This window comes from Herpailurus yagouaroundi, unplaced genomic scaffold (assembly GCF_014898765.1).
Source record: "Herpailurus yagouaroundi ecotype Mexico unplaced genomic scaffold, PumYag 189, whole genome shotgun sequence".
Taxonomy (NCBI): Eukaryota; Metazoa; Chordata; class Mammalia; order Carnivora; family Felidae; genus Herpailurus; species Herpailurus yagouaroundi.
Window position 1 is genome coordinate 1,256,519 of NW_024412420.1, and position 25,000 is coordinate 1,281,518.

A 25,000-nucleotide genomic window follows, 5' to 3' on the forward strand; every position below is an offset into this window, starting at 1 on the left:
TGTTTGTTGCAGAAGAGCAGAACATTAAACAGTGAGTGGACTATGCAGAAATGCTCTCCCTCTCCAGTGTTTTTTTCTTCCCTCCCTGTCTCCCTCCCTCTTTTTTCCACTCTTCCCTCTCCTTCTCTTCCCCTCTTTCTCTCGCTCTCCCCATTCCCAATGGGAGTGTTGTTTATAGAGCATTATAATTTATAACTGAAGAGAGTGGATTTAATTTCAGTGGAGAGGCTCGCCAGCAGGGCGCCAGCCTGCAATCATATGAATCAGCAAGCTGCAAACTCTATTGAATGGAAAGTATTATCGCTGGCCACAAACGGACACTGTTTCTCCTAAACAACTCCCTTGGTGCAGGAAGACCTTGTCTTCATTCATCTATTTTACATATCTACTTCTGTTTTAATTTTGCCATTTCCTAAAAGTGTTTTCTCTTTAGATTGCAACTTTTCTCTACCTTATTTCCTGACCCAACATTGGAAACTGCCATTGTATATTTCTGGCTGATTTGATATTTCTTCTGTCTCCATCCTTACCATATCTGACTTTAGTTTTCCCTTTGCTTCTCCTTCCTGCAAGTGTTTGTTTTTTTTTTTTTTTAAATGGGAGCTGTTAAACATACAAATAAGACTATGATGAACCATTAGCATTAATATTGTAAAAAGCTAGCCAATTTTAATCACCTAATGTTTTATTTAATCGTGGATATTTCCCTTATACTTGGATTTTTTTTTTCTGTATTCATGGAAAAATTTATTTTCCTGTCCTTCAAATCTAGGAGATAATTTCTTATTCTTGACATGACCCACCAAATCTCTTGTAATGTCAGTACTGTACCTTATGCCAAGTTTTCCAAGTGCTTCAGTCATGTTTCAGAAAGTGCTAGAATATGTGCATGACTTTTTGTGGTTGGTATTTATTTTAGTCCAACATTGGCCACTTCCATGTAGTTAAGCTAAATCTCTGAATAATTTTAAAAATCAAGTTAGACCTACAAGGCTGGTACCTTTTTCAAAAGCATTTAACTGACTTCATGTAGCTATTATAATTGGTAATTTTTGGTAGTAAATCTTCAACTGAGATTAGACAGATTGCATTAATATTGCATCAAATATCAGGCTGTCTTTATCTAGACTTTTGAATAATTTCCACACTCCTCTCTCAACAATGAAATAAATTCAAGTTGTACAAATAGCCGGTTGGCTGATACTGTTATTTGCTTAAAAGGAGAGAGGGGTAGTACATGAGTCAGTAAGGAAGCTCCAGTAAAGGAATTCTATTTAGATATCGGTGGAAAAGCCAGAGTAGTCTGACTACGTTTGTTTAAAATCAGGGTCTAATGTATTTGAAAAATACTACAAATACGAAAGTTAGCAAATAACCAAAATGCTAAAAACTCAGAAATTTGATATGAAGTTCACATGTCGTATTGTCAGAAATGCATTTATTTTTTATGTATATATAGGGAGAAATTATTTATATATGAGCTTGCATATTTTCTTGACACAATTTAACATCAACAAATCAAAATACATGTAGCCATAATTCTTCTCATTTAAAGCACAAACTTATGAATCCATATGTATTCATAAATTTTTCTCCTTTAAAGCCTAAGAACAGAGTTATAGTCTCCACTGTCTCAGCTAGGGATTTTTTTTTTTTTTTTGCCTTTGATTACTCAATAAGAATTACACATAGGAACAGAAAATCAATATGTTTACTTCTGCTTATTTTCAAAATTGAATGTTGCTACGGTTTAATATCAGAGAAGGCATACCCAGGGTCAGCCTAAAGAGGTTTCGTTTGGTTTAGTTTTAAATTGCTTATGGTGGTAGTTGTTACCTCTAACAACAATTAATTATCAACAAAAGTAAAATTTCCTATCAGTCTGTTTTTGTTCCAAGAAGCGGTATGTGAAATGAGGAAGAAGGTTGCAGGTGAATGTATTTCTAAATCTTTTCACTCCTGACTTAAAACCGTTAGTTGGTAAGCCGTCATGACTCCGGGTATGTGGATTTTTATTAAATTAAGATTAGGAAAAAGTACTTGCAGCTCAGTAATGAATATCTTTACGAAGAAATATTGTGCATTTTTAACATCCTTGAGGATGCGGGAGATCTACAGCGAAGCGCAAGCATTTCAGTAAGGTTGCAGTGGCTCAACAATAGCGAAAAGACCCTGGGCTTCGTTGTTCCTTTTCAGAGTCAGGGAAAGGGAGGGCCTTTGTCTTTTCACTTGAGTGCTGTGGGCTTAGTTCTTGTGTTTTGGTTGTTTGGGGGGTGGGTATTTTTACCTAAATGATATCCCCCTCTTTATCTATAATATAAGATTCAAGACAATCAGGGGGGTTTTGTGCCTTATTCTGATTAATTCCTGTTTTTAAAAAATGCAACCATGAGAACTCTCAAAACCCAGTCCCAGAACAGGTAAATTCTGTTTGCCTGTTGTATGGAAAGGATTCATTTCTCTAAATTATCACCATTGTTAAATTAATTCCTTTGAGAATTTTCTGAAATTGAAGTAGAAGAAAAAATGGGTAGTTATCTTTGATTTAAATAAAAGTATATATTGAAAATAGAACCATCTATAAATACATTCATCCAAAATCATTATATGCTACTAGATTCAAAAATACAGAGTAAGTGCAGGAAAGTACAGTTCCCTGAAAAGTTGCTCTTTTGGCCGAAAGCAGGGTGGTGGTTGGTTTTTTGTATTATTTATTTGCACAATTGTTGCCCGTTATAGTGACGTGACTTCTTAACATATCTGATTCCTTGATCAGAAAAACTTTATCAAATAGTCTGAGTGGATTTTGAAAATGTTCTTGGGTGACCTTGCAGAAGTCCCTACCCTGGTCTTAAAGAGAATAGGTTGCATTTACATAATTGCTATTGGCTTTCTTGTCTGTCAGGGGTTCCAAGTGTTGCTTTAATAAAACACGTTTGGGCATGGAGGCCGACATTTACGTTTCCCCTCCCTGTAACTCTGCTTCTGGACCGTGTGCTTGGCCGACTTAGCAAAGCTTAGAAGTCAGCTGCATCCGTGTGAGCCAACTCTGCTTTGACTGGGAGCAATTGAGTACACCATTTGTTTTCTTTTCTAAATATCACAAAAGTTTTATTTCTTATTCACTAGGGCTTTTTTAAAAAATTGCCTTGGGCCAAGGGTTTACCAATTTTTCTAACATCTATACTTCCCAAATATAAAAAAGGTCATGTCCTTGTTACTGATTGCAGTGGATAACACTGTGGCCGTGCTAGTTAAAACTGTGACCTGGGTAGGGGGATGGGGAAATGCCCTACTGGTGGCTGCTTTCCTCACTTTTTGGAACTTTGATGTGTTTCTGCAACTGATATAAATGCAGGGGTGTTCAGGGAGAGGCAGCTGGCTGGCAGCAACAGATTAAAATATTTCTGACCCACAAAAGTAACCAAATGCCCATATTTCTTCATTTAACATAATTAATACCTTGTATTTCCATTGACTTTGATAAAGTGGCCTTCCTCCTCCCACCCCATCCCCCTTCCCTCTGTCAACTTTCGGAAGACTGCAAGAGATCTATAGTTAAAATACTCTACAGATGATGAAGGATAGCATGTCTTAAAAAAGCTAACATCAAAAGTCTCAATTAGGTTGCTGCCAGCAGGAAGCTTATAACCACATTAAAATGGAAAAGTTATTTCATTTTTAGTATACTGTATTTCAGCAGCAAGGGTTGCAATCTAAGAGCAATATGAAACATTTTGGTCTGGCTGCCAAGTAAATCCACGTTTTGTTATAAATGTGTAATTACAGGAAATATATGAAAAGTGTTAAACATCTCTTATCAAATATTGTTAAAGAGGAATTTGGTGCATGTGGAATTTAGAAAAAGCCTGGGATGGATTTCACTCATGGTTGCAAGGTCTACTTGTATTTAATTTAAAGCAGTTGTCCTTTTTTCATTATCACAGAACACACTGTTTTTCAGTTTATTTGTTAAATATAGTGCCACAGAGACAGTGACACAAAATATGCCTCTAGGTTTAGGCAAAATTTGATCAGTCAGTGTCTTTTTTTCTACATTTTTGTACCTCAGTGTACACACTTCTGAGTGAAAAGACAGACAATGCCTTAACTTTGAACAACCTAAGCAATGGTTGAGCAAGCCATCTGGAAAGGTGATGTCAGCCGAGGGCAAGGGTGGTTGCTGGTTGACGGTAGTGCTCCACCCCTGCCCCCCAACACACACACCAGCCTTGCAAACCCAGTTTCATGGTGCCTGAGTTGCTGTCTGGTTGGTTGAACTCCTTCTCCTCAGCTGATATTTAACTAGTAGCTTGTGCTGGAAAAGTATCAGTACTGCCTTCCCTGGCCTTTTGTAAACACAATTGCTAGACAAAGATGAACAGCACTGATCTGCTATGATGGACAGAATTCAATTATGTTACTCTCTCAGAGGGAAAAAAGTGCACATTTGATGCCATAACTAAATTGGATTCCTTCTAAGAAATCCTAAATTTGTGTATAATAGATAAATGTAGAGCTGATTTATATATACATGCTGAATGTAGATTTGGTTGATAGAACATATAATTTAGTCTGTATGTGGATGGTTTTACTATCCCAAGTGGTATGTATGTATCCTGATCCTGTGCAGTTTTTTTGTAAGTGAAAAGTAAAGATCTCATATCAGAAAACATCCTGGGTAAGGAGACAGTGACTGCAGTGTGTTTGGAGCCGCCATTCGAACAGGTGTGTGTACAGGTCACATAAGAAGGGGAAGCCCCAGAAGACTGTGATTCTTACTAGGATGGGGGTAGATAGAGAATCATGTCATGAGGGATGATTCTCACAGTGGAATTGCAGAAGTGCTCTTGACAGCTGGGTTTCTTTTTATTTCCAACCAATAGAGGTTTCACATGTATTTACTTCCACAGAAAGGGAATTTACTCATATTATATGGCTACAGAGGAAGGACAGATACACACACCATATTTTATCTGGAGACGTCCTGACAGGATTCCTCACTATCTTTTTCTGTGCTACAATCTGTTGTACAGCAGCTAAGACCGAGATGATCCCAGTAATAAACCTTATTGGTATGGTTCACTGATTTTTTTGGACTCTGCATTTATTTTAGCAGACTTCTCTGATAGCTTTTTGCAGTTTTCAGCTTTTTGTTGTTGAAAACAAAAATAATAAGTAAACCAGTTCAGGGATATATTTCTCTTTCTGAAACTGATTCCATGTCATAGTGCCCTCCTTAGGGAGGAGCTATATCTCCAGCCAAGGCTGGAACCTGAGGAACCACTCCTGACGGAATATGAGAACGAACAAAGTACTGTTTACATTCTTAATGTTCCTGTCTTTTCTTAGTGTAGGAGACATTCAAGAGGACCATCATAGTGTTAGAATTTTTCCTGAAAAAAATTACATACCTATCTTGTTCAAGTTTTATACGTAGTTCTGGAGGTAAAGATCATGATAACATTCTATTCACATTCATGTAATAAGTGAGCCCCTATTGTGTGATAAAATAGTGAATGCCAAGAATGAATTTACCAGAGTAGATTTTGTCCCCATTATATGAATGAAGCACTACAGCACACATGATAAATATTATTGAATAACACATTTTTTCTATACTAAAAGTTAGGGGGTCGATGCTTCTTAAGTATCAGAAGATAGGATAGTTGTTTTTTTTTTTTAAATACTTGACCAAGATATTTTAAAGTGTGAAGGAATAGCTACAATACATTATTCCAATGCAGAGCTGCCCAGATTTTTTATTTAGTTTAAAGATTTTATTCCAGAGTCCCTTCTGGAGTATAGTTTAAGAAATGGTAATATGCCATTTATTTAGGAGTCAAAGAAACAAAACAAATAAACCGAAGTTTTAACTGAAATGACCATATCCTTAGGCACTGAAATCAATAATAAGGATGTGACTTTTTTTTTTTTTAATTTTTTGGAGACCTGGATATTGGGAAATTTAGAAAACCTTTAATGGAAGACAGTAAAAGTACCAGGGAATCATGTGTATAGTGATTCTGAAACAGTAACATGATACTGAACTGTCTTCTAAATCATCGAAAAAATAAATTATGGTCAGTATAGCTTTTGTATTAAGTATAGTTCATAATTTTCTAGTTCCTTATAACTTTGTATTCACATATAACAGACATGATACCTCTTCATTAGTAAGAACCCCAGAGCATGCTATCTCCTTTTGGACTACTTCCATGATCTGTTTTGAAAATGCTGAACCAGATAAACCATAGGATGGGTATTCAGATTGAAAGGTGGCAATCCCTAGTTGGTTCTCCATTGCAATATCTGTCGAAGAAACAGAATGCTCAGCAGGCCTACCTGGGGAAGGCATGCCATGATAGTTTCTGTCTACCCACTAGATTCTTACTGCTTGCAATGACTTTTCTTCTCCCTATAGTTTCTTCAGTTATTTGATATGTTTCAAAAGAAACCCTGTTAGGGCCCAGAGTACTTACATTGGAGACTTTTTCCCAAAGGAAGCCCTGGGATCCAAAGGAATTAGTACAAATGCACCTAGGAACTCCAATGCCCTGCAGAAAATAACATCCTTACTGCCCACAATTACTTAGCTTAGCCTCACCTACTTCAATTAAGTGTCATACACTCTGAGCGAGATATGTGATTTTTTTTTTAATTATTCTAATTTATAGAGAACTCTTCACTTGCATTGCCTCAGTTAATCCTTGAAAGAACCCAGGTAGGAATTGTTACTTTATGTTGTATAGACGATTTTAAACTGAGGCTTAGCATTGTTAAGTAATTTCAGCATGGTGACCAAGTGTTAGAGCTGGGAGTCAAATGGAGGTTCTGTAAATCCAAATACTGTCTCTCCACTGTGTGACACTGCCTGATTCTTTGTGATGGTAATGATCATGGTGAAAGCAGGTAATTGCTACTCGGGCTTCTCAATGAACAAAGGAAACTAAGTCTCTGATAAGTTTTCCCCTATTATTGCTGGTTTAGGAGATGCCCCTGCTCAGTTCCTTTTCATCCTTGCTAAACAAAACACCCTTCCCCGGAGCTCCTTTTGGCAGGTTATCAACAAGCAGAAGGCTTGAATGCTGTGGCATATTTTTGTCCTGTAAACTAGCTTATATAACTGACAGCTTCATCAGTCTTCCCTTCCAACTGCGTACTTCTAGTTAAAAGGCAATTTGCAGTAGGGCCTCAAAATGTGAAGTTCCAACCCAAATGATCATTTTGTTTTGTGAACTAGGTTGATATTTATTGAAACCTTAACTGTGTTCTTAGCAGTGAGGGAGACGAGAAAATTTTGTTGCTTTCTCCATTCAAGTGCTTTAGTTGGGAAAGATGAGGCATAAATGAATTTGAATTACTTAAAAGATGAAGAAATACCACAAGGCATTATGTGACCAATTGCAAAATTAATGGTACAGATAATAAATGCTTTGCATTCAGGGAAGGGGGAATCATAGTCTTAGAATTGTAGCACTGAGAGAGTCCTTATCAAGTCCTACCACCTTGAGAGAAGGTAAAATTCAGCAAGATTGATGTGTAGGCTTAAATTTATATAACAGGATCTTGCCAGATCTAGAATTCAACTCTCCCTGACCTGGAATCACTTAGATTTTTGAGAGAGAAAATTGAAATCTCACCGTTAGTATTTTTTAAGCTTCTGACAGGTAACTTTTAAGCTGCTACCTATTGAGTACCCTGGTGTACCCTGGGCACAAGGTACTAGGTACTGTAATAAAAAAAAAGATCCCTGACACAAGTAGTTTACAATCAGATGGGGTAGAAATATTTACAGTTAACTGGACTACAGGGTAAACTCACATAAATGCCACGAAAGAGCCATATATATCCATATATATATATATATATATATATATATATATATATAGTGTGTGTGTGTGTGTGTGTGTGTGTGTGTGTGTGTGTGTGTGTGAGATGGGAGTCCCAAGGTATGGGGAGAAATCCTATTTATGGGGACTAAGGCTTCTTGTAGGGGATACATGTGAATGGCTGGTAGTTTTTGGAAGGGCATTCTGTGCAAAGAGAAGTGCTGTGATTTACTGTCTGTTTTTTGGTGCTTTCACAATTAGTTACTATTTTCCTTTACTCTTTCTAATCTCACCTGTTCCCCATACCTATTTTTCACCATCTTAGCTACTTCTTACGGGGTTTTGCCTTGCTAAAACCTCCTTTTTAAAAAAAAAATGAAGTATAGTTGACAATGTTGTATTAGGTTCAGGTATAGTGATTTGATAATTATATACATTACTCAGTGCTCCCCATGCTAAGTGTAGTTGTTACCATCTGTCACCATACAACAGTATGATGGCATTGTCGACTACATTTCCTATGCTGTACTTTCTGTGACTTGCTTATTTTATAACTGGAAGTTTGTACCTCTTAATCCCCTTCACCTGTTTCTCCCATTCCTTCACCCACCTGCCTTCTGGCAACCACCAGTTTGTCCTCTGTATTTAGGAGTCTGTTTGTAGGGTTGCCTGGGTGGCTCAGTCGGTTAAGATTCTGACTTCGGCTCATGTCATGATCTCACAGTTTGTGACCTCAAGCCCTGTATCAGGCTCTGTGCTGACAGCTCAAAGCCTGGAGCCTGCTTCAGATTCTGTGTCTCCCTTTCTCTCTGCCCCTCCCCCTCACTCGCTTTCTCTCTCTCTCTCTCTCTCTCAAAGATAAATAAATACTAAAAAAAAAATTGTTTCTTTGTAAAAACTACTTTTTGATATTTGCTGTAAACTAAAGTTTACTCCCTCTCCTCTTTGGTATAATATGGCACTGTCTGTCTCCTGATTCTAGAAATAATTTGATTTCTCCATTGGCTTTTATCATTCATAGGAAACAACTGAAATTTATGCCTCTTGACAAAATTCAGCATTAGCTTGTTTCATTGGCTGCATCAATCTTGACTTTTCTCTTTTCTGATCTGTCTTCCTTTTTCTGTCTTTCATTTCTCTGACTCTTGGCTTTTTTTTTTTTTTTCTCTATCCCTCCACAGTTTTTCCCATGTAACTTCTATACACTGGAAGATCTTTTTGATGATTTTTAGACACCAAATCCATATCTATTTACACCTGTTACGTGGAGCTGTCTTGTCCCTGGAGCCTTTTCTATTTCTCTCATCTTACATTTTGTATTTAGCATTTAATTACCATGCTGCAAAATGGTTTGACATCATTTTGTGTTTTTTTTAAAAAAAGGCAATCAAATAAAAGTTAATTTATTTTGAACAGCAATTTTGAATCATTAATGACTGCTTGGAGATTAGGTCATAATTTTCTCACCTTACTCAAATATTTATCTCTAATTTTTTTCCTGCCAAAGTCTAGAATTCCACAGTGTCTTTCTGCAGTAATTTAATTAGGCCACAAGTTTGAGGTTTAATGATGGATCAAAAAATGTATGATATGCTTCAGAGATCAAGACAGCAAATTGATTACTGTTGTAGCAAAGGTTGGCAAATGTGGGAGAGGGAGCAGGTACTGCCCTGTGCTGCAGGATCTGAGTCAATGATCAAGGTCAGCCTTAGTTCATTAACTTCCTCTGAGGGCTTATAGTCATTGTAAATATGACTCCACATACCTTATATTCGAAATACAATATAGTACAGTTTTGAAATGACTTATGTCCACTTCAGTAATGCCCTGGGGTGATATAGGATGTTGAAAGATCTACAGTAGTGTAAGCTAATTTCTGGTAATTTTGCCTAGTTTTCTAGTGCCTGCAAATAGAAAATCTCACCCCTAAAGATGTGTGTGAATAAGCATGTCCCCACCAATGGGCACATCAGGCAGGGGTCTGCTCTTAACCTAATTATCTAAAATGATCCTCTGTTTTAAGGAGCAGAATGCAGGGATTCTCATTGTACTCTCAGCTAACACATTATTGAAAGTTGAAATGTGTTTCATGCTGATTTTTAAGACCTCACAATCAAGAAGTGTGTTCTTTCAATATTTCTAACAGCCATTTCATTCCTATGTTTAGGCAGTACCATAAATTGTTTTCACCATAAATTTCTAGTAAGCTTACTTTTAGCTGATTTTTAAATATTTCACATGAAGCAAAATGGTAAATCACTTGAAACTTAACAGTTTTTATGAAATCTAGAATGAAGATAACATTTTGTGTGTCCAGTTCTTTACACACAAGTATAGTAACTTGGTTTGGGATTCTGCACACAGCTAACCTAACTGTGCTATGAGACAGGATTCTTTTGTTTAAGGATTTCTTAATGTACTTTAGAAATTCTCAACACCAACCTTCATAAATAAACAAAATCATAAAAATAAATATACTTCTTCATTTGTTATACAGATGTTAAAGACCATTTGAGGAGCAGAGTGTGGTACTGGTGATAAGATAGTGAACTGGCACTTTTTAAAGCTAAGGATATTTGGGGATATCCAACAATTTTTTACTAATCTCCTTTAAAAGACACTTAACAGAAGACCAAGCAGGAAGGGAAGGAAGAAAAGATAGTTGTAAACAGAGAGGGAGGGAGGCAAACCATAATAGACTCTTAAATACAGAGAACAAACTAAGGGTTGATGGGGGTTGGGGGGCAGGGGAGAGGAGGAAATGCGTGGTGGGCATTGAGGAGGGCACTTGTTAGGATGAGCACTGGGTGTTGTATGTAAGCGATGAGTCACAGGAATCTACCCCCCAAACCAGGAGGGTATACACTGTTTACACTGTATATTAGCCAACTTGACAATAAATTATATTTAAAACAAAAAGAGAGATTATGTTCCTTTCAATTTCTGTAAGTTGATTTTAATAAAGGTGAAATAATTAACATTCATTCTCTGAGTGTTAATTGGATACTCCATACATAGAATTTTATAAGGCCTTCAATGAATGGTGGTACCAGACATACCCTCCCACCTAAAACAAATGGATAATTACATGATACAATAGCTCTCAAGGTATTGGGTATGAGGCAGTTAAGGACAGTGATCCCCAAGAGATGGGAAATAAATGAAGTAAGTCCTACAATTGTACTGGCTCATTGCCAACACATATTCTGGGGAGGGGGACATCCAGGTGGAGCACAGCAGTTTATCTGAGTGGAAGAGATGAAGCTAGGAGTTTGGGGAGGCCAAGATGTATAGTATGCACAGGGCAGAGTACCAGAGAGGAGAAAGCTGCATGGATAGAGAACTGTAGAGATCTGCAGAGATCTCTAACCTTCAGCTGAGTATTGTTTGGCACATGAGAAGCTACCCAGGGCCCAGGAAAGAAAGAACCACCTAAAAAGATTGGAGGGAATAATTCATTGGAGCTCACACAGGACTGCAAAGAAGTTTCTGTTCCCACTAGCCACAGTGGAAAATCTTATTATTTACAGACAAGTGGGGAAAATACTCAGAAGCTTTTTGTCTCCACAGTGGGACAGAATTTTTCCTAGACTGTTGTCCTAGACTGTTCCAGGCCTGCCTAACAAAGATTAAAAGCACATCATAATCAAATTGCTTAGAGCCAGTGATAAAGAGAAAAACATTGTAAGCTTTTTATACTATATATGAAGTGTTATAATATTCCTTAAGGGTAAACTTTGATAAAATATATGATATAAACCCTAAAGTAACCGTTAAAATACCAAATATTTATATAGCTAATAAGCCAACAAATGAGATAAAAGGAATCATAAAAATACTCAATCCAAAAGCAGTTAGAGAGGAAGAAAAAAGAGGGAACAAAAAACATGAACAAATGGAAAACATAGCAATATGGTCAATTTAAAGCAAACCTTATCAAAAAACATATTAAATGTAAATGGCCTAATACCCAATTAAAAGACAAATTACCAGCTTGGATAAAAAAGGAAGATTCCACTATATGCTACCTGTAAGAAACACAAACACAACTTAACACAACTTAACACAAAGACATAAATAGGACAAAAGATATGGAAATAACAATATACTATGTTAACATTAATCAAAAGAAAACAGCAATGGTTATTTTAAAAAACAAAATAACCAGAAGAAAGAATATTATTACAGAATAAGGAAACAATCATAGTGTTAAGGGTGTTAATTTATGAAGAGGACCTATCAATTCTAAACGTTTATGTGCCTGATTACAGAGCTTCAAAACATGAAACAAAATGAACTGCAAGCAAAATCAGGTAAACACAAAATTATAATTGGAGATTTCAACATCCCTCTCTCAATAATTGACAGAAGAATAGGGAATCAGCAAGGACATGGAAGACTTGAATTAACTAATAGCCAACTTAATCTAATTGATATCTATTTATATCTATATCTGTATTTATATCTATATAGTTATATATCTCTTCCACTACCACCAGCTGAACCACCTTCTTTTCAAGGCATATAAAATATTTCTATGATAATCCATATTCTGGGCCATAAAGAAAGCCTTGATAAATTTAAAGAATTTAAATCATACAAAGTATGTTCTCTGGCTACAGTGAAATTAAATTAGAAATCAATAACCACAATTCTAACTGTTTCAATAATTAGAAATTATTTTGAACTGAGTGAAAATAAGACGCAGCATAGCAAAATTTGCAGGATATACTAAGGCAGTACTTAGAGGAAAATTTATAGCACTAAAGTGCCTGTGTTAGAAAACAAGATCTCATATCAGCTCCCATCTTAGTAAACTAGAATAAGGATCAAAGTGGCAATTAATTTAAAATGGAAAAACAATAGAGAAAATCAATATAAGATTAGTTTCTTAGTTTTGACACTAAAAGTGTGGTCCAGGGGCACCCAGGTGGCTCAGTCAGTTGAGCGTCCGACTCTTGATCTTGACTCGGGTCATGATCTCACAGTTTGTGAGTTCGAGCTCTGCCTCAGGCTCTGTGCTTACAGTGTAGAACCTGCTTGGGATTCTCTCTTTCCCTCTCTCTCTGCCCCTTCCCTGCTCACACTCTCTCAAAATAAATAAACTTTAAAAAGTATGGTCCATAAAAGAAAAAATTAATAAATTGGACTTCATCAAAATTAAGAACATATGTTCTTATAATGATACTATTAATGGAATGCCACACACTAGGAGAAGATATTTTCAAATCACATATCTGATAAAAGAATATGTAAATATGTAAAAACCCAAACTCAATAAGAAAACAGTGAAAGAAAAATTGGGCAAGTGAGATGAACAGATTTCACTGAAGAAGAAATACAGATGGCAAATAAATACATGCAAAGATGATCAACATCAGTAGTCATTAAGGAATTGCAAATTAAAACCATAATGAGGTACCGCTACATACTTAGTAGATTGTCTAATGTTAAAAACTGCTGACCATACCAAGTTTTAGCAAGATCATAGAGCAACTGGAGCTCACATACACTATTGGAAATATAGAATCATAGAAACACTTTGGAATATAATTTGGCAGTTTCTTAAAACATTAAACATATACCTACCATATGTCCTAGCCATTCCACTCCTAAATATTTAACCAAGAGAAATGAAAGCATGTGTCTATACAAAGACTCATGCATCAAAATGTAACAGAGGCTATGTTTGTAGTAGCCAAGAACTGCAGACACCTCAAATGTCCATCAAGTCACTGGGTAAACAAATTGCTATTCATCCACAAAATGGAATACTACTCAGCAATAAAAAGGAATGGATTTTTGATAAATGCAGTAACATGGCTGGGTCTCAAAATAAATAAAAGGAACCAGACCAAAGAAACCATACTGTATGGTTTCATTCATATAAAATTCTAAAAAATGCTAACAAATGTATGGTAATATAAAGCCAATGAATGCCCCATATGTAGTGGGGCAGGGGAGAGAGATGGATCACAAAAGGGCATTAAGGAAGTCTTGGCCATGATGGGTATGTTCATTATCTTGATTGCGGTGATGGTTTCATAGGTGTATACATATATCAGGACATCAAATTGTATACTTTAAATATGCACAGTTTATTCATGTCAGTTAAACTTAAATTTTCAAGGATGGCATTGTGTATACCCTCATTCTAATTCTGTTCAACAATGCTGTTTTGAGATTTTTGGTTTAATGTTCCAATTAATCTCTTAGGTCTCTCACCTGGAGGTTAAACATTATCTAGCCATTGTACTTGCCTTGTTTCCAAACCCATCACTATTTAGTGAGAAAACCAAATCCAGGGCATTTTTGATTCTGTAGTAAACCAATAAAATGGATGTATTACTTAAGAACACACGTAAGAGCTACTAAATGGATAATCTTTTGTCTTACACTTCTGCATCTTATAATAAAATGAACATTAGACACTGTATCTTTGAATGTTTAGGTTACTGTTTTGCTTTTTGGACTCTAAAATACAGACTCAAATCCTAAACATTAAAAAAAAATTACCTCCCAAATTCACAGATTCTGGCTCTTGTATGTTTGGTGAGCTATACACACCCAGTCTGCCATCTTATTCCTTGGAAGTCCTGCTTGGGCATTGTATTTTGAAATCTGTATTACAAAGTCTTTTATCCTTTTATTAGTTTAGTACTTTAAGCCTTAGACATAAGAAAGAAGACTATCAGTGAAAATCAATTGAAATGCAGTTAGATAAAGATCTGTTGTACAAGGCAGAAGGCTTAGTTGCAGCACAATATAATCAATTAGGACCCTCCAGCTGCATACAGAGTTTTACCCAGCCAATCACTTTTCACACGTTTCCTCCATTAGCTTGACTAGAGTTCTTTTTTTTTTTAATGTGAATTATGATGAATGAGATTGTTGTTATGAATAGAGAAGATGGGTCATTAACCTACAGAAACCAGACTATGCTGGCGTTTAGTGATTAGGGCTTTCTGCTCCTGCTATCAATAAAGTATAAATTTATCTGTCTCAAACTGCAATTGGGAAGCTGTAGCCATTGTTATCTAATTCATTTAACAATGTTATAATCATAAATTGTTTTTGTTCATCTGGATACTTTACATAACTTTTAAGTTAGTTGTGAGGGTGAAGGAATATAATTTATTAAATAGCAGTGGGAAATTTTTCATGGCTTAAAATCAAATAAATACCCCCAGGAATTAGTACTCCCAAATTTAGCAACCTGGGTATAGCCCTTCAAGATGTCAAAAAGCGGAAATAATGAAGTTTTCATGCCCTACATGAAGATGCTGGAGGTTTGCAAAGTAATGACTATTAGCTTATTACAGAAGTCCTGTGGTTGTTAAATTCTAAAAATTAAGTGACTGCTTTTCCGGGGCTTGGGTTGAGGAATTCAAGAGGGAGGAAAAGAGTTGCAGTTTAATGTATCTGCTAAGTGACTAAGATGGGTTACTGGTAAATTGGGCCAATCAGCCTAATATTAGCATGTTTTATGAAAAGAAAAATCAATCCTTAGAAAACCTTTACCAGAATAAATTAATAGAAGAGGTCCTCCTATAAACTGTTGATTTATAAGCAAATATGAGGGGTTTTTTGCTCCTAAAATAGTTTTTGATTTTCGTTATTTTAACTTTTTCCTATTCCTGTCTCCTGTTGTCACAGAAAAAGGCATGTGTGCGTGCATGTGTGTGTGTGTGTGTGTGTGTGTGTGTGTGTGTGTGTGTGTCTAGATTATTGGGCATACTCGGCCCTCACAGATGTCAGTGCATGAATAGAAAAATTTCATTGTCTGCAGGCATGAATAATTTTAACGTTGTATGGAAAGGCAGAAACTGTTGACTGATTGTGGTGGATACGAAAGAAAACCCCAGTAGAGATGCTGTTCTTGAAGTTTAATGTTCAAGCATACCAGCCTTTGAGGTCCATTGATGAAAAGACTTTTGTATTTTGTGCCATGAGGGTGGGGGAGAAGTACTCAGTACTAGAAGAGTTAATAAACACCAAGAGCTGTGCTCATCTTGTAGCTTTAGTAAGCTTTAATCTGTAAGCTTGATTACCTCCTAACCCTCTATCTCTTGCCTCCCCCTTCAAGCACTGCAGGAGCTTTATGGTGGTATTAGTGGCACTTTGCCCAACATTGGCTTTAGGGAAATCATTCTACAAGAAAGAAAAGCAGAAAAGGATCTGTCTGTTGTGTGAGGTCATTAACACAAGAATAACCTTATGAGTTCTAGAGGGCAGGAGGGATGTCTGTCTTTACTAGAAATTTGCAGGTGGAATATCACTATCCTTTTCTTGAAGCCCACCTTGTTCCAGGCCTGGTGGCATACATCATCTGGAAGAGCTCTCTTCAGATACTTTCAGCAGGATACCAGTTGTGTATCATGGAGGGCCCTTTGTATTTGCTGGGATATTTCATAAAAACATGTTTGCAAGCTATAGCTTCTAGGATTCTTTTTTAGGGACACTCACACAGAGTGGCTATGGAATTAATTCTCAGTATTGAAAATATTCTAGTGTCTGAGACCAGATTCAGTGCTCCCTGTTTTGCCAAATGTCATTAAGTCATTAGTGTAGGGGACTTGCTGTGAAGGACTGATTAAAAGCTCAGAGAGGCCTTTGTACATTTTTATATTAATCCCAAGAGCTTTACAATATTCTCTCTTTTTTTTCTAATGAGTAGTTTGAGAAGATAATATTATTTCACTTAAAAAATTTTGAAAGATAAACAAAGAAAATGATTATGGCCACAGGTAAGAGATTAAATGATTCAGCTAACAAGCTGTAATAAATAAATACTGAGCTAATATACTGTTACACTGGGAGCCACTGGGTAGAAATAACATTGTTTGAATTTAAACCCTGTGTTATCAGAGGATGTAAGAGAAACAGTGAAAATTGTCACTGTTACTGTTACCCCCGGGTGTCACCAAAGAATAGGTGTGCCCTACAAGTCAGGAAACAACTCAGAGGGACTCTTGCAGCAAGTAATGGGCAAGTGTTGGCTGACACTTGCTGCCTTTATCAGGAGCATTGGTCCTGTGCTGTGTGTCTGTGCAATGGACCAAAAAGCAGCAGTCCAGCCTCACAGATGGTTTTGCCTACAACTGGCTTTGTTCTTTAGGCACAGAATAAAATTGAATTGAGGGTGAAGTAAAATGACCATGTAGAGCCCAAGGATAGAATATAAGCTCTCTAGAGCATTATCTTCTGTCCGTGAATTCCCAGTAGCTGCAATAGTCCCTGGCAGATAATGGTGATTTGATATGAAATTTGAATTCATTAATTGCCATGACTGATAAGAGACAAGAGATGATCGGATCCGGGCCTTATACTTCTATGGTAAGACCTAGAACACTGCAGGCCCACTGGTGGTGGTCAAGGGAAGGATTTTAAGCAGCTCAGAACAAAGTATGGAGTTGCGAGGAGATAATGCCAACCACAGCTCAGAACTGGGAAGCTACTCACTGCAGGTTACGTTCGTTCTCTTTGAACCTTTGTTCAACCATTTATGGATCGATATACCCAGAAACATGTGTTCATTCTAATTGTGACTTGTTGAAGGAATTATTTCCTTAATACAAGAACCTTCTTTTGAGGTCCTCCTCCTCTTCAAGTGTTGAATGCCATTTAAAAATTTTTGCTATTATAGTTTTCCATTAAGAAATTTCCTTCATTTTAAAATTTATAGTTCCTTGCTTTTAGAAAACTTTGGTCATTTGCATATTTACACATTTCATGTGTCAGTGGCCAAGTTGTCCATGACAGGAAAATTCATTGGCAAAAGCCTCACAAGACAAAGGCTTAAACCTGGTCTTAAGTGTGGCTTTTAGAAAAATGTGTTTTCTTTTTTTTTTTTTTTTAAGTTTATTTATTTATTTATTTATGTATTTTGTAATCTCTACACCCAACATGGGGCTTGAACCCATAATCAAGAGTTGTATGCTCAGGGCGCCTGGGTGGCTCAGTTAGTTGAGTGTCCAGCTTTGGCTCAGGTCGTGATCTCACGGTCCGTGAGTTTGAGCCCCACATCAAGCTGTGTGCTGGCTTTGTGGAGCCTGCTTGGGATTCTGTCTCTCTCCCTGTCTCTGCCCCTCCCCTGCTTGTGCTCTTTCTTTTTCTCAAAAAAACAAAAACAAAAACAAAGAAAAACAGTTATGTGCTCTACCTGCTGAGCCACCCAGGCACCCCTAGACAAGTGTGTTTTCCAGTATGTTGTTCCACATTAGTAAGAGATGTCTCCTTATCTTGGTAGTTCAAAATAAAAATATTATTTTAATTTAAATATCTTTCATGAAAATATATTATTTTAATTCATATGATGCTTCAAGCTAAATATTGTATAACAGACTTATAAAAATACTATAAACATATGTTTGTTATTTTTTAACATGAGGTTTGCTAAGAGTAATGATAATTAAAAAGTAATTTATCCTTGGGAAATCACAGGTAAGGTTATATGTAAAAATTAATTCTAAATAGGATCATAAATATAAAGAGCTAAAACTGTAAACTTTACTTTAAGAAGAAAAACTAGGAGCATATCTATTTGTTCTTGATTTTGGCAGAGATTTTTAGATGGGATGCAAAACCTTGAACCAGAAAAAGTAACTGACACATCAGACTAAGTCAAAATTGTAAATGCTTGCCCTTGGAAAACTATTGTTAAGAAAATGAAAAGGCAAGCCACAGACTGGAAGAAAATCTTCTCAGAACATATACATTTGATCCTCTTCCTCACAGATTCCATATTTGCAAGTTTACCCGTGTACCAAAATTTATTTGTAACCCCAAACCAAAACCTGTTTGCTGTGCTTTCTTGGACAGATGGGTAAAGCTGCAAAAAATTTCAATTGCCTGACATGCACTTTCTCAACTGACTTCAAATAATGTGACACTTGCTTTGCCTTATTTGAGCTCTCATGCTATGGTTAAATGTCCTTTTTCTGATCTATTTAGTGTTACATTTTTTTGCATTGTTGTGTTTTTGTTAGTGATTTCACCGTTTAAAACAACCCCCAAGCATAGTGCTGAAGTCCTATCTAGTGTTCCTAAGTGCAGGAAGGCTGAAATGTGCCTCACACACACACACACAAAATAGATATGTTACTTGAACTTAGTTCATGTATGAGTTATAATTCTGTTGGCCATGAGTACAATGCTAATGAATTAACAATACGATACATACAGAAAAAGGAAGAGGAATTCATTGATCCGTACATGAAGCTGCTCTGGGAAATGCTAGAGTAACATCTAGCAGGGAAAGCAGCTAAATTTGTGGATTTAGGAGATGACAACTGATAAAAATTGTGGTGGACAGTATTGTTAAAAAGGTAAAGTTATATACAAATTAATTCTAAATGGTATCATAAATCTAAAGTAAGAGCTAAAACTGAAAAGAACTTTATAGTCACATTACCCATGGTCAGGAAAACCTTACACCGATTTTGATTAGTGCCGGCTGGCTTGCATATTTCCAAAGACAGTATAGCACAAAAATGCTAAATTTGTAATCAAGGAAAGTTCTGTAGATTGGGAGGTTGCAGAAAAAATTTTTTTAAATACCTGCTAAGTGATAGGAAAGAAAGTTAAATGGATGAGAAGGTTTTTGATGCTTTATTGTTATTATTATCATTACTATTATTATTAATATTGAAGTGTAATTGACATACAATATCCTGTTAGTTTCAGGTGTATATCATAGTAGTGCAGTATTTTAATATATTGTGAAATGATCCTCATGATAAGTTTAGTTATCATCTGTCACCATACAAAGCTATTACAGTATTAGTGCCTATATTCTCTATGCTGTATTTTATATTCCCATGACTTATTTATTTTATAACTGGAAGTTTGTACCTCTTAATCCCTTTCATCTATTTTACCCACCTCCCTCAAACTCTCTGGTAACCAACAGTTTGTTTACTGTATCTATGAGTTTGTTTTGGTTTTGTTTCTTTCTTTTATTTTTTAAATTCCACATATAAGTGAAATCCTATGGTGTTTGTCTTTCTCTGTCTGACTTCTACGTAGTACCCTCTAGGTCCATCCATGTTGTTGCAAATGGCATTCTTTTTTATGGCTGAGTCAAATTCACACACACCACATCTTCTTTATCCATTCATCTATCAATGGACACTTGAGTTGCTTCCGTATCTTGGCTATTGTAAATAATGCTGCAATGAACATAGGAGTGCATATATCTCTTCAAATTGGGGTTTTTATTTTCTTTGCATAAATACCCAGAAGTAGAATTGGTAGATTATATGATACTTATATTTTTAATTTTTTGAGGCGCTTCTATACTGTTTTCCACTGTGGCCACACCAATTTACATTCCCACCAACAGTATACAAGAGTTAACTTTTCTCCACATCCTCAACAACACTTGTTTTTTTAATTCTTTTTTATAATTGCTGATCTGACAGGTATGAGGTGATATCTCCTGATCTTGATTTGCATATCCCTGATAATGATGTTGAGCATTTTTTTTATTTGCCTGTTGGCCATTCAATGCTTTTGAGACTAGTTTTCAGTGCTGATGAGACATTGGCAAATGAACCATATAATGTAAATGGCATTTCATTTGATGACAGTGTTGTGATCCCAAGCTCACAGGAACCTTGCTCTAGTTTTCCCTTAGGAAATTTCTCTTATAACTCAATAATGAAAAACACAATTCAAAATGTGGGCAAAGAGACTTCACCAAAGAAGATTTTAAAAGTGACAAATAAGTATATAAAAAGGTACTCTGACATTGGGGAAATGATACTGTATGCTACGAGAATGACTAAAATTTAAAAGACTACTAATACCAAGTGTTGATGAGGATATGGAGAAACTGCAGAACGCTTATGCATTATTGTTGGAAATGCAAAATGGTATAGCCACTTTGTAAACTAGTTTGGTAGTTTCTTATAAACATACATCTACCATATGATTCCACCATTCCACTCATAGGTATTTACTCAAAAGAAATGAAAACATACGTTTATTCAAAGACTTGTACTCAGATGTTCATTGCAGCTTCATTCATAATAGCCAAAACCTTGAAACAAACCAAATGTTCATCAGCTTATGAACAGACAACAAAAGCTGTGTCCTATCCCTGCTTAGCAATAAAAGGAAAGGGAGTACTGATTGATACACGTAACAAAGTGCATGAATTGGAAAAGCATTAGGTTAAGTTAAAAAAGACAGACATAAAACACGACACATGATTCCATTTATATGAAATTCTAGAAAAGGCAAAACTGTAGAGATAGAAGGCAGATCAGTGAATGTCAGGGGCCAGGAGTTGGGGGACAGGTATTGACTTCTAAAAGGCACGTGCAGACCTTTTGGAGTGATAGAAATATTCTATATCTTGACTGTGGTGATTGATTGCATATTATATACATTAAAAAAAACCTCTCATATTAATGCCCTTCTGAAGCTAATTAAAACAACAGCAACAACAAAACTTACCAGAACCGATAAGGCCCAGCATAATAAAACTGTGCCTACTTTTTTTCAACTTAAAACAAATAAAAGGGTTTTGTTTTTTTTTTTTTTTGTATTTGAATTTATAGGTCTTCAGCCCAACAAGGGCTACTGATCATGTGGAGTTATCTTCATATAAGCCAGTAATAATTAAAATTTTTCTTTTTTTGAATAGCTAATGGGCTAATGGTTTAAATACTTACCCATATTCTAGTATGTTCTTCTCTTCTATGACCATGCTGTGACCTCTGAAAACAAAAGTTAGAGATCGGAAGTAACTAACTGACAATTACAGTGGTTGATACACTCCAGTTTAAATAGAAGTGTCCTCGGTTAAAATATGGTTCATTCATCGGTCAAACTGTCCTTATTTCCTTTAATTGAATTAAGATGGACAAATGAGAGATGTGTGCAAGACAGAAAAAAAATCCTTTCACAAATCACTGTTATCCTCCCTTTGAGTGTAAAACGAATCAATTAAAAGCATGTCAAAGTATCTTTCACTCTTGAACAACTTTAAAGCAGAAAACATTTTACAAAAATAAAAATTTGAGTGAGAAATGGAGAGAAACTGGTTACATTTTATAGTTAAACATAATTTAATTTTATCTCCAAGAACTGTGGATTATATTACTTTATATGCTCTCGTTTGGTTACAAATTATAACTGTGCTACAAAGCCTTCATCTTTCGTTTTATCTTCAACTTGGAAATAGAAAGAAGAAAATAGAAAATAGAGGAAAACAGTCAATTCACAGTTGTCTATACACAATTTGGTTTCATCTGTACATATACTACATAGTATTCCTGGAGGAGGGATGTGGGAGTAGGATAGAAGGTAAAATGTAATTTTTATTTTTCCACCTAGTTAGGCAGCTAGTTTGAAAATGTGGCATCCCTACTCTTTCTATTCCATTAAATTATTATTGATTTGTACTATATCTTATGTGTGGATTCATACACATTCTATAAAGTAATTTTTAACCTGTGCATTAAAGTGAATTTTATTAAAATTAGTTATCTGCTCCTGTATTTTACCTCTATTTTCACTAGTCTACACATGCAAATCTATACCGCTTAACTCAGAGCCTGCTTCCTGTTTGTAATTTGTATCTTTTCATACTTAAATATATTTTTCCAGCTCTCTAAATTTGGTTATAGATAGGCTCATAATTTGTGTTGTTTATTCATTTGAATTTTTTTGTTTTTAATATTTTTAATCTTAATAGTCTCAAAATTCAAACCTGTAATACAAAAGAGTACATAATGAAAAACCTCTCTTCTACCCCAATAACATTATCAGTTTTTTAATCCTTCCAGATATGTTTTATGCAATATATATTCGGGTTAAAGGGGAAAAAATGAAGCAAACTTTATAAATTGGGGCCGGGATCAAAATTTCAAAAATATTAGAGTACTGCCAGTTTCTACCTGTTGATTTGTATAGAATCACCTTGACAACATAAACCAGATCTAAGCTTTTAAGCATTATCAGTGACATCAAGATAGACTCTTCAATAGGAGATTTTAAGAACTTAAAATACTCTGAATGTCAGGCTTTTGGAGTTTCTTTTCTCTGGACTTGATGTCTATGACATGTGTTCCAGGCTAGAATTCTGGTATGTCTGTGAAATTTCTCTCTTGTCACTTATCTTTTAGTATGGACCATGCCAGTGAAAGACAGCATAGATATGAATTATTGAGTAGACTGATCCCAACACATCTAGCCAGGGGATTTTCCCTTACTTTTATAATCTATACTTTATTTTTTTTTATTAAAGTTTATTTATTTTTGAGAGAGAGAAACAGACAGAATGTGAGCAGGGGAGGTTCAGAGAGAGAGGGAGACACAGAATCCAAAGCAGGCTCCAGGCTCTGAGCTGTCAGCACAGAGCCCAACGTGGGGCTCGAACTCATAGACCGCGAGATCATGACCTGAGCCGAAATCGGACGCTTAACCGACTGAGCCACCCAGGTGCCCCTATAGTCTATACTTTAAAAAAATGTCCTAAAATACCCAGGGCTGAGAATACTAATTTCCCCCTTCCATAACAAATAAATAAATAAAAATTTATAGACATAGGAGAAGAAACTAAAATCCAGAAGAACATTGGCAAACATGTTCAGGGTTATTTATTGATGGTTTTGCTCATTGGCAGTATATAGTGTGTGTCACTTGTCATTAGCAGTAACAATTTCAGCACGTTATGTTCTCTTTTTATTTACTCTGGTGGCAACATGTTTCTGAACAGGGCCACTGGCTGTGGGTCAAGAGGTCAGTCTTTGAGGTTAAGAGTGGATGGGGTCATTTGCTATTAACCTAAGATTAGCAGCTAAGTTTTTTCTCTTTTTTTTTTTCTTTTTAGCAGATTGCCTACTATTTGTGTAACATACCAAATTAATCTTGCCCAATTTTAGAAGAACTTCTCCTTTCTGATCTGAATTTTAGTTAAGTATTCATAAAGGTGTTTTTTCTATACAGATCTCCTACCAGACCCTTTTTCTAGTCCATGAAGCAATGTGAACTTTTTGTAAGATTTAAAAAATTTCTTACCCTCAGCATCCATTTCCCAATGTACAAATGCAGCTATTTTTTTTTAATAGTTTTCAACTTTTACATTTTTCCCCACCCATTTGCATACCAAACTAACCGATCCACAGCACAATTTTAGGATTTCAGAGATGTGTTCTCCCCTGAGATAGCCTGTCTCCTTGCTATTAAACAATGCCCAACTTTTAAACTAGCAAGTTTTGTTATTGTTATAGTTGTTTAATTTTAGGGCCCTATTTAGATAGTTCCCGGATATCTGAAACCTTCTTGTCCTACCTTTCAGCAAAAAGAATCACCTGTTATAATGTAGTTTCATCAGTTGCCCTGTAAAAAGTGTTCTCTGTGGAATTTCCCCCATGAGAATTTCCACACAATTCCTAGTTTATATCCTGGTATAAACCACAAGCCTGTTCCAGTTGGTAAGTCAGTGTTAGGTCTCTTAAACCAAAGTTGTTTCTCTTCTGTCTTAGCTCATTTGATTACTAAAAAGACATTTTACTTGCCTTTAAAAAACTTTATTCCTATTGATGATTTGCTTTCTTTCTCTCTATAACCTTAGCAGTAGGGCTTAGCCTGTGGATAAGCTTATAATGAATACACTGTGGGTGGAAGGTACAACAAGCAGGGAAAGTTCTTTAACACAGACTTCTCAGAGTGCAATGTTGAGTTTAATGGGTAAAAAGGAGAGGAAGTAATGTATGTACATAAAAACTTCCATTAAACTTATGGTAAGAGCGAGATTAAAATCAACTGGATTTTTAATAATATTATGCAGTAAGAAACAGCAGACTTCAAAGGGCATGCCCTTTGTTGCTAAGTTCCTTTATATGCTTGGTGTTCAGGAAGGTAGAGAATATTTAAGGAAAGCTTTCTGGAGATAAGGTATCCAGGATGAGGAGCAAGTCAGGTAGACAGTATAGCATAAGTAAAGATTTAGAGACAAGAAAAGCCATGGTATATTCAAAGTCTCATAAGGAGGTTGACATTGCCATAATATAAATTCCTAGGCAGAGAGTTATAGGAGATGAATCCAGAACAGTGTGTGGGAATGGAGAAGGGTTTTAAGCAGAAGAGGAGTGATATAATCAGGCTTGCATTTTATTTTATTTTATTTTATTTTATTTTATTTTATTTTATTTTAT

At 35.8% G+C, this 25,000-nt stretch overlaps 1 protein-coding gene and 1 long non-coding RNA gene across 2 annotated transcripts in view; one reads left to right on the forward strand and one right to left on the reverse strand.

Annotated features, from left to right (window-relative positions):
• The window catches only part of BCAS3 (BCAS3 microtubule associated cell migration factor), a 632,238-nt gene that overhangs the window by 432,750 nt on the left and 174,488 nt on the right, over positions 1 to 25,000 (forward strand). The gene's annotated exons all lie outside the window — the stretch shown is intronic.
• LOC121044678 (uncharacterized) overlaps positions 14,675 to 25,000 on the reverse strand; it is a 24,843-nt gene continuing 14,517 nt past the window's right edge. The window contains exons 3-4 of the long non-coding RNA XR_005797427.1: positions 23,799 to 23,804; positions 14,675 to 14,685 (exon numbers count right to left, since the gene is read on the reverse strand). This is a non-coding gene — a long non-coding RNA (uncharacterized LOC121044678). The remainder of the gene's footprint in view (positions 14,686 to 23,798; positions 23,805 to 25,000) is intronic.